The following is an 11,364-nucleotide window of genomic DNA, read 5'->3' on the forward strand; positions in this document are numbered from 1 at the left end:
TCAGAGATTTAAAAACAAGCAGTAAAATTTTAAAATCAATTCTAAAAACCACAGGTAACCAGTGCAATGAGGCGAGAACAGGGGAAATGTGATCATATTTCCTAGCCCTTGTAAGAACCCTGCTGCAGTTTTCTGTACAAGCTGTAGGCGGTCCGTGGTGCGGTCCAGCAAATAAGGAGCTGCAGTAATCTAAATAACTAGAGACAAAAGCATGAATGAGTATTTCAGCACCACTGAAAGAAAGAAAAGATCTAATCTTTGCAATGTTCCTGATTTGAGTGATAGCTGATTTGGTGATTTTGGTAAAATGTTTTGAAAAATTCAAGTCTGAACCAAAGATTACATAACATTTGTTTTCTTTTTCCTAATTTCTCTTGCAGATTACCATCTAATTGACATTTGTATATTTATTACATGAATATAAAGTAATGAAACGAGCAGCTTCACTATTTACTGAATTTTATTGACTGTTTCAAAATACAGAACAGCTGTTTCAAACGCTTGTTGTTTCGCTGCTGCATCTTGTTGGCTCGTTTTTGGCAGCTTGTCATAAGCTTCAAGGAGACTACGTTTTTCATTGAGAGAAGATGACTTTTTCCTTTTCTTTTTCCCATCATGATTTCAATGTGCACGCATCACCAGCCTCAGGTAACCAGCTGGCAGGCTGACGAGTTGTGTGTTTAGGCTGTGGGGGTGGGGGGGCCGTAGTGGCGCCGCAGCAAGAAAGTTGAACCAGAATCAACTTTTGGAGAAACGCAACCCGTAACGCTGTACAACCCTGCCATGAGGGAAGACAAAACATTACTAGGAAGAGGGGAGGACGTTTCTCTTTGTTTGATAAGGTTAAAAGTAAAGTTAGGCTTAGCTGACGGCTTCCCAACGCATTTTAAAAAAGACAAGAGAGAGAGAGAAGCAGTGGTCGAATGAGCTAGAGAGTGGATGAGGAGAGCGAGCGATGGTAGCAAGAAAGCCGGTGATTAAGAGGAATAAAACGTTATTTTCTGAACCTCTGTAGAAATGCTGCCTGCAAGTCAAAAGTCAGGGCTTCAACCTGCTCTGAACGCTTCATTTGCATTTTCTTTTCTACCTTGCCGATGAGCTGATGTCGGCTCGTCACACATGCCCATAAACGGCCTTGGTTTTTCCATGTGTTGTTTGCGTTGTCCACGCTCATATTTCAGATGTATTTGAGAAGTTGACATTTCGAGTAAAGACCTAGCTGAAGCCCAAAGCTTTCAAGAGTTGGGAAGTCAGAACAGAGTGGACTCATCAGGAGGGGGTCTTAAAGAGACAGGAGATAAATCGGCCTGTTTCAGACAGACTGAATTGAGGGACTACATAAAGCATCAGTATGAGTTAAATACTTTTTTGTACTGTGATTCATGCAAAGATATTCCAGTAGAGCCCAACATTAAAAAAATATAGACGTGTAAATGTGCAGAATACGTCTTTACGTGGAAGCAACAGTTGAACGTCTCAGTGCAGTTTGTGGCAGACCTGCTGCTTATCTGAAAGATTGGTTTGATAAAACGTCACAGCAACAGCTTTAAATTATCTTTTAAAATCTGCTAGTTTGCTTGCCAAGGCAAAGAGAAACACCACAAACACCTCTTACAGGAAGGGAGGAAACATGAGCTATAAGCAACATGTCTCCAAATGTTTTAAGTAATATTAAAGTGACACGTTGATCTGACAGGATGAGACTTTTGCTTTGGTTTTGAAAAGTTTTCACTAGATAGCAGATTGTAATATTGATTGTAAGAAACTTTAAGAACTTTTACTTTAATTATCATATTTCTATTATTCTATTAGTGTTCTAATAATTAATAATATTGTTCTAATAACCCAACAGATTTTTCTAATGACATTATTCAGTTTACTATTGATGTGTAATTAAACTGTAATTAACAGTAACAGTAATTTAAAATGACAAACAATAATATAATGCCTGCCATAGTCTGACTTATTTAAAATTACTACCACAAGCAACATGTGATAAATAAACATTTCTCTTCAACAGCAATGTGGGATTGTTTTTTCAGTGGTTTAGAAATAAAGAGTCACAACAACCAGCAATGTTTGGTGCTTTTTAATATCACACAAGTCAGACAAACTGCAGGGACATGGACTGTGACTGAAATAATTCACTATTGAATGATTCTATGTAAAAGATTATTTAGTGTCAGATGTCAAAAAACTATTTCAGACACTACTTATTAATTCATTCTCTGTTTTTGCAGTGCATGGTTGTAGATAGCTGTTAGTTAGTGATTATACACCACTTTTCAGCATATTTTCAGTCCACAATAGGTTCTAATAATTCTTACTAGACATTTGAACAACCCTACAAACACAAAGTGAATAGTGAACTATGTCTTACACTCGTACCTGTGACTTTATAAAGGTGTTATCTTAACAGCACAAAAACCTGCACAGCAGCAGACACACAGCAAGCTAAAAGAGGCTGAAAAGTTCCATAAAGCAGCAGAGCTGGATAATCAGTCTTTGTGGATTCATCAATATGAAGAACTTCTTTCACATAATTATTTAATGAAGTGGTACCATAGAAGAACAGATTCATTTGGCTTTAACACATTTTTATTTGGTATTTGGAGCAAAAATTATCAATCAACTAAACTACATACATAAACTACAAACAAGTAATTGTTGAGTCAGTGGTAGCAGCTACTCCTTCAACCTTTTGATTTATTATTCAACACAAACCCAAATCTACACTTCAGGCTCCTGTAGCTGAGCTAGGACAGGCTCTTGTATTTTATTCCTAATCCATGGAGCTGGAAAACAATTAGTCAAAAATGGCACCAGTGTAGCGGGAATACAAAGGATGCCAAAACAAAACTGGAGTTCTGAAGCTAATACTAATATTTTAGAGATATGAAAATCATTTATTATACAATATTTGTTCTTAAACATAAACACATAACATAAAAACATCATAAAGAGTAAATCATTGTGAACAAGCTTTGTAATAAGTGGAACATTTTACAGTTGTCACTGGGTTGCAACACACAACTATTTTCATTATTGATTAATCTGCAGATTATTTTCTGGATTAATTGATTAATAACTTAGTCAATGGAATGTAAAAAAAAATGTGAGAAAATGTCATTCACAATTTCTCAGAGCCCACAGTGATGTCTTCAATTTGCTTGTTTTGTCTAAAATGTTAAATATTCAATTTACTGTCATATATGACAAAGAAAAACAGTGAATTGTCGCATTTGAGGAGCTGGAACCAAAAATTTGGCACTTTTGATTGAATAATGACTAAATGGATTAATTGATTATCAAAAAAGTTGCAGACTCATTTTCTTTTGATCAACAAATTGATTAATCAGTTAATTGTTGCAGCTCTAGTTGTCAGTGCTCTTTGGTGGACAAACTAAATTACCAGACATATATATTATATTTGACACTTCTGTACTGCAGTTCCTTGTTACTTATTGGCCACTATATACAACAATATATACAACAATATACAACAATAAGTCTTGAATTGAACTCTATTGTTGATTCAAACTGTCTCACAGTTGAGCATAAGGACTCATCTAGTCTCTACAAATCAGTCTTGTCACCAAACTTTGGTGACTTAAACAATGCAGCAGTGAATCCTGTTTTAAGTTGACTGGGCCCAGAAACTGAATATCTTGGGGTGTTAATTCCTACAGTCTGAGCTGGGCTTCATTGTAAACAATCACAAACCATCCAAAATTAATCTTTATCATTTATTTTGTAAATTTAATAAATTCCTGCCTGGGTCATCCTCATTGCTGTTGTGTCTTGTTGACTGTCAGTAAGAGAGGATCCTCTGAAGTCTTTGATGATTTATAGACAGTAGAGTTTGGACCTTGACTGTTCCTCACAGTAGAATATTCACAGGCAGAGGAGCTGGGTCTGGGGATCAGCGCTTCACAATTAGCTTTGTCAGTGCTGCTTTGAAAGATGATGGTGGAGTAATGCATTGAGGCGCAGGGGTTTGTGGGAAAGTTGGCAGTGGCATAAATTGTCTCCACTGCATTTCCTGAGCCTGTCTCCTGGAGGTGCTCCTGCACCTCCTCATCAACGTTATCCTTCCAGGGAAGAACAAAAAATTGAGTGAGTGGTTGATATTCAAACATACAATAAATATTTGGTAGTTGGACACAGTGTCAGTGTGATGGACGACTCATTGCGCTCCCTCAGTAGAATTTACTCACTGACAAAAAAACTCTCTTATACTTTACAGCTATACGTCTTATTTAGTCATACATATTGATAATGGAAGACTAAACACCAGGTGCATTTCCATCCACAGAAACAGAAAATTCAAACAAATCCCTTTTTTTTTTAAGAAAAACATGTTTCTAGTGATTTTCTGCCATTTATTTATATACTGTTATAATGTAATGCTGGCTGTCTACGTTAAACATGGTCAAAGTGTTCAGAGCAGGCTGAACACTTCTATTGCAGAGTTACGTCTACTTCCCCATCAAATTGACGTCACATCGTTTGCGCATTCCCACAAACAGCCATCTGTTCATGGATTGTTCACGTTGTCCACTCTCATATTTCAGATCAGCTTAACAGCACTGATAGAACCACGCACTAAAACAAATTTTCTGTTGCTGCTGATTTTCTGGAAAGTTGGTTAAAATGTGTGCTTCTGTCTCATGTCAGAGGCTCTCCAGATAACAGGTAAGAGATTTGTTGGTTTGTTGGCTGTCAGAGGTGGTAATACACTAACTGAATCAGAACACTGTAAGTGGAATATTCATCAAATTCAACAAATCTGCCACACGTTGCTAAAGAGAGAGTCTGTCATTGCACTGCAGTGAAAACATAACACTGCATCGTTGTGGCTGACTGACAGTTTATCTCTATGAAACAAGAGTCCCGGGAGCTTATATTCACAAGCGTAATACTTAAAAGTCTGGCATCATTTATGTACTGCTCTTGTTTTTCTGACAATATGAATACCACCTATAAAGTACTACCACACATAGACACATTTATACTAACCTCTCTGATGTGCTGTGCTGCTGCTCAATTCCTTGTGGGTTTTGAACATGAAAATCCTGACAGAAAAAGAGAGAAAGCAAGAAAAGAAAGAGAAGAAAAAAGGAAATGAGCAGAAGGATGGAAGTGGATTAATTTCAGCACTTTTCGTCAAGTTGTTATCTATACAGTTGTTTATCTATGTAGCTTAGAATCTATCTCTATCTATCTAATTATCTATGTAGTTTGGTTTCACTGAATAGGATTTAATTGTGCATCCCCCAAAATGAGCAAAGATAATATGTCAACAAAATTTCAACTTACAGACATGATAAAAGTCATGTCTATTAACTTCTGACGTCTTACAGTTTGTCTATTTTTTGGTTTTTTTTTAGACATCACATCTTCACAGGATAGAGAAGTACATGCAGTGTTTTTTTTGAGTGGTTTTGTATGTACAGTATGCATGTGTGTGTTTCATGTTCTGCAGTCTGGTAATGAACTCCCTTACGTTTGTAGATGACGATCACAATTATCACAAGCAGCAGCAGCAGCAGCAGCACAGCTCCACAGATGATCATTATTACCTGAAAGTCTCCTGCAAAATAAACCACACAACACATAAAATGTCCAGCATCATTTAAAACACAGTGAACACATGGAATTATCACTCAAAGCTGTCTGTCAAGAAATTTAACAGGAATTTACAGAAATTAAATCATCAAAAAAATGTTCAAACACGTAACATTTAAGTTTGAAGATATCAAATTTGCTTTCTCACCATGATTCACAGATCCAGGTGATGTTGGTGATGGTGTTAGTGGTGGTGTTAGTGGTGGTGTTAGTGGTGGTGGTGGTGGTGGTGCTGAAAGCAAAAAAAAAAAATGCATTCAGGTTGTACATGTGCATTCATATATTAACAAGGACAGAAAAAGAAAAATGCAATTTTTCTAAGCCTGACAGATAAAACTGTTTATTTATTCAGTATTTTTTAATCTTTTTTTTTTCTCGTTTCCTCATTGCCATTGTTTACTAATATATCAACCTCAGCCAAAAAAACACAAAATATCTAATTAAATGTTATTTAATTAACTAAACAACAAAACAATGAATACATGAAAGAAAGAAAGTAAGATGAGTGAATTTGTGGAAATAAAACTTTGTTGAACGTACAGCTTTTTGACATGACACAGCATGAAAACCACAGGAGTAAATAATAAAATGAATGATTCAGGGTCCTGGTATTGCACATGCTGGCTCAGTGTCACACTGTCATGGTTTACGGGGACACTTGAATAGAGCAGAGCCATTGTTAATGTTATTAGTGACACCTGTACTTTTCTACTAAGTCAAAATATCTGCCATTAACTTAATGCGGCCCCTACTTTTTCAGTTTGTTCCATTTCCTGTTTTGACTCTTAACTTCCTGTTGCTATTGCTGGCTACAGTAAATACAATTAGAGAGTCCTGATCGGTTCACACAGCACTATACATTTCTCAAAGCTGGGAACAAAGTTGCAAAGTTATGTTTGCTGTTAACTAGCTTACTTTATGTTGTTGTAGCTGTTTCTATGATTCAATTCAGTTTTATTTATATAGCACTAAATCATATCAAAAGTTATCTCTTCACATAAAGCAGCTCTAGACCGTACTCTTTAATTTACAGAGACCCAACAATTCCTTAAGAAATTTATTTGAATTTTTCACAAACAATCACTAAACCAGATGGTTTTATTACTTTGTTTGGTCTGGAATCTGATTTATCAAAATATATTAAAGCATCTTTTCACCCAACTATGTAATATAACATATTTTATTGATAATATTAGCTTGTTACACAATAAGAAGCCCATGCCATTTTGAACTGCCACACTCAGGTAACGTCTGTTATAAACACAATAAACACAAATACCAACCTGTTGTAACAGTAATATGAGCAGCTGTGTGGGACAAATGATCTAATTGGTGCATCTATGAAAATAGTGCTCGATGTTTTTCAGACTATTGTAAAATAACATTTCTTGTGCTCTTTCAGCTCCTCTTAAGTTCATTAATTAACAAACAGACAAAAACCAAAGAATATAAAAAACAATTCCCCGTTTTAAATGAGGTTATGTGCCAGATCTGCTGGTTGCCTGGCGACTGCTCAGAGCCAAGAAACAGTTCAGCTTGTAGCCTCATATTAGCTTCAGCTGAACTTACATTTGTATTTTTACACAGCATGAGGAAAATGGATTCTGTCCCTCTTCTCTTAAGGAATGGATTTCTTCACCACAGATCACAATTACATGATCAATGACACCTCCAGTGTGTTTATAGGCATGTGAGGCAAAGTTTATAAGGGATAAATATTGAGCAACTTATAATTTTAAAATTAAGACACTTCATGTGTAGATAAAGCGAACAGAAACTTCAAAACTGATCAGTGGTTAAGAGCTTTGATTGAACATGTTGCTGATCAAGTCCTGCTGTCACTGCAGTATGCTCATCTGAAGTCTGGTGAAATGGACGTGCAGGAAATGAGATCAAGAGTATAAATAACAACAACTGTAAGTGTTCTCACTCTGTCAGTCAGGATATCACAGTTGACTGCGGTTTGAATAGAAAGCCAAACGCTACAGAGTGGCTGATCACACAAAGCAAATGGCTGTAATGTTGCATCACTGTAGTGAAAACACACTGAAACATTTACAGTTCATGAAAACAGCACACACCCTGAAATGCAGATGATTGCAGATGCAGTAAACACAGTTAAGATCAACGTCTGTGGCTGTTGTTGGTGTAAAGCTGTAGTTGAAGCAGCTAATAAAAAAAAAAGTTTGGGGTAATATTAAGATCATAATCTTTGGTTGAGGTTAAAGTTAAGGTTTGGTTTAAATAACTGCAGCTTTTGGTAAGTTTGAAATATGTTTTGTTTAAGAAAAGGAAATGAAAATGTTCTGCATTAGGAGAAAAATTGTTAGAGTTGAAGATTAACATCACACCCTCCTGTAGTATGAGACCACTTCCTTTTATTGGTTTCCTCCTATGATTTTGTTGAGTCTTGTTGTTTGACACTCGACAGGCGGAAAACACATATTTATTCAAACAGCTTCATAAGATGAAATATCATTAGTGCTGGGGTTTATGGCCAAAAAAAATCAAATCTCAATTTTTAGCCTAATACCTGCAGACTGCTGCTTGCTAGCGTTAGCTACACAGCAGGTAGAGACAAACTGAACAAAGTGTAATCTGGGAACTGTTCTGTTGACTCCCAGCACTTCAACTCTTGTAATTGGAGATGATACTTTGTCAACAAATACAAACTGAGATCACAGTTTAGTCATTTTCAGTCTGTCCTTGTTGTAGATGAGACTGTTAAATTCACTACAAGACAGAACCAGCTAGCCCATCAATGAACTTGTCTTCTGGAGTCACGACAGTCCTGTAAACTGCAGCCGGTGAACATGAAGTGTAACTAAACATGTCACACTTTACGGGACTGTCGTGACTCAAAACAGCTCATGTATCATCTACGTTACTCTTTGACAAAAAATAACATTCTTGTGTGTATTGTAATAACTAGACATTTTACATATCGTACAAAAACAAACTCACCCTTTACTGTAAATCAAACAGTAATCAAAACTGTGGCTTTCTTTTAATGCTAGCAATCAATTAGCCTCCTACAATCTGAACCAGAGTCAGATTTTGGCTATAGTATAATTGAATTGAAGTCTTCAGTCACTACTTCTCTGCATACCTTGCACATGCACAGACCCTCTTACACATGCAGGGATATTTGCACATACAGTACAATGCACATTCATGTACAATCAGACTTAACCACTACAAACTATGTTTACATGTCTCTTTTTTCTTTGCATCTACTTATGTATTTTTATCTTGTAAAGGTTTTATATATTGTGTTTATAGTTTAAATTTTCATAGTTTATATTTAATTCTCAACTTAAGTTTAATTATCCATGGCAGCCAGAGGGGAGCACAAAATAAGAATTTCATTGTACAGTGCAATTAACTGCTCTCTTTGCGTGTGAAAATTAAGATTTGAAGTGAACTGAATATAACCTCCTAGCAATAAAATAACACATCCACTCACCTACAGTCATCTCCAGTTTGTGGAAGAATGTTTTACTGCGCTTATTGTCAGTGTTTTCTGCTCCACACCAGTAAGTCCCAGTGTCGTCAGTTGTTATGTTTCTCACTGTTACAGTGATATTTCTCCTCGCTCTGTCATTGTTTATTGAAAACTTCCCAGTGTTCGTATCGAGGTTTGTGGTGTTCCATAGAGGTTGACATATAGATGGATCTTCACCCTTACAGATGAATTTATTATTGGGCATTAATTTATTCTTTGAGTAATCACACCAGTATGTGAAATCCTGTCCAATAGTTGGGGATCTTTTGGTGATAGTAACATCTGTGGGTAGATAGAAATAGTCATTCAATAAAACATTGGCAAAAAAGGTCTATCAATGTATTTGCCAACATAATCTAGCAATGTCTTAATATTCAGTATGATGAAACATCAGACGTTGTAGGTGTGTATTATTCACCTTCAACCTGCAGTTGTATTTTTCTGAGTGAAACTCTGTAACTTCCTTCATTTGATTTGACTCCACACCAGTAGACACCAGCATGCTGTAATCTCACATTACTGATGGACGCATTGAAGCCACTGTTGGTGTCTGTGAGAGTGAATGTCCCGTTTGACTTTACAGAATATTGTGTTGATAAAATCTCCTCACAGATTTCATTGTTGTCTTTGCAGATAAACTTGACACTGGAGTTGTATTCGTTAGGATAATCACATGTGATGGTAGTTTTAGCTGTTTTGTATGCAGTTTGATTAAATGACTTCTCGCAGCCATCTTTTACTGCAAAGAAAAAAGAGAAGTACAACATTTAACATGTTGTAATAATATAACACATGATAAATAGGGGTGGATGAAAAAAGAGTTGTGATTCTTATCTTCTACGATTCTGAATCAATTCATAAATGCCAAAAATCAATTTTTGAAATAACATTAGTTCATAATTTTATGTTGTCAGAGAGAGACCAACATTAGTAAGAAAGTGAACTTTATTTCTATAGTGTTAAAACCAGAGTTACAAAGTGCTTCATAAAAATAAAATACCATAAAATATAGTTGCAAAAAACTTGTGACATTCAGCAGCCACATATTTCTCTGTTCTCTATTTCTTTGTTTAGTGTTTGCAGGTTACGCTAACCCCCTTCATTTTACAGCAGTTGGGGAAATAACAGACATGATTTTCCTTGGTCTTGACAAGCTGCAGCATTTATTAAGTGACACACTGGAGTCTGTACTGTACATTTAATGCCGGACTGACAACTTACTGCTAACCTTTTCCTCTGCTCCGCCAGCATTCACCATCACTTTCCTGCTGCTCACTCTCTCACATAACCTCTCATCCTACACGTACAAAATACACACTGCCCTATTCCTTAAAAGGAGCTACGCTACCAAGAGTTTCCTTGGGAACGCCATAGAGGTTAACTCACGTTAACCTCGTTAACCAGCAAACACCGACGTGGGGACGAAGACGGGAGAGTTTCTGCCAAAAACAAGCACCGAGACTTGTTGAGACATGAGAGCAGCTCCTTGTGTTTACAGCAGAGAGCAGGAGGGAGGACAGACGTCTCAATCTGCTACTCTGTGCTGTGACTCTGCTGCTGCTGCAGATGGTCACGGAGCAGACACTTTCAGTTTGTTATTGTAACGTCAGTCGTCCGACTAATTATTGATAACACACCTAGTATTTTACAAATTGGGAGTTTTTTTTAATTTGATGAACCTAGGTGCTGATATGCAAAAATGAACCAAATGGGTTTTATTTCTATAAAAAAAGAAACAACGGGGGTGGCGGTGGGCAAGTTATGTAACAAGTAACAACAAGTAATGAACACGTATCGTTAATCACGATGTTACGATGGTAGAGGCTCAGTGGTCGTGGCTGTTAGCCATTGGCGATGGACGATGGCATCACTCACCCTACTCTGATCCCAGCATCTCAAATGTGAATATATGTTTCTTTAGTCTTCTATGACAGTAAACTGAATATATTTGGGTTGTGAACTTTTGGTTGGAACAAAACAAGACATTTGACTTTGGGGTTTGGGAAACACTGAACGACATGTCTCACCATTTTCTGACATTTTGTAGACCAGACAACTAATCGACAACTAATCCATTAATCAAGAAAACAATCAACAGATTAATAATCAACATTATTAATCGATAATGAGAATAATTGCTAGTTTAAGCCCTGATTTCATTGTTCTTATATAGTCAGAATTAAATTAATGCAGTTCAGTTTTTTCTAAATTAAAAAGCCGTTTACACATTT

General features: G+C 36.4%; 1 long non-coding RNA gene across 1 annotated transcript; it reads right to left on the reverse strand.

The window, feature by feature from the left end:
- Window positions 1-2,679: 2,679 nt before the first annotated feature.
- Window positions 2,680-5,492, reverse strand: LOC137180958 (uncharacterized). The gene is made up of 2 exons (XR_010928095.1): window positions 5,020-5,492; window positions 2,680-4,091 (listed from the first exon to the last, which is right to left on the reverse strand). It is a non-coding gene; the product is annotated as an uncharacterized lncRNA (long non-coding RNA).
- Window positions 5,493-11,364: the final 5,872 nt, after the last annotated feature.

This window comes from Thunnus thynnus, chromosome 4 (genome assembly GCF_963924715.1).
Source record: "Thunnus thynnus chromosome 4, fThuThy2.1, whole genome shotgun sequence".
Lineage (NCBI taxonomy): Eukaryota > Metazoa > Chordata > Actinopteri > Scombriformes > Scombridae > Thunnus > Thunnus thynnus.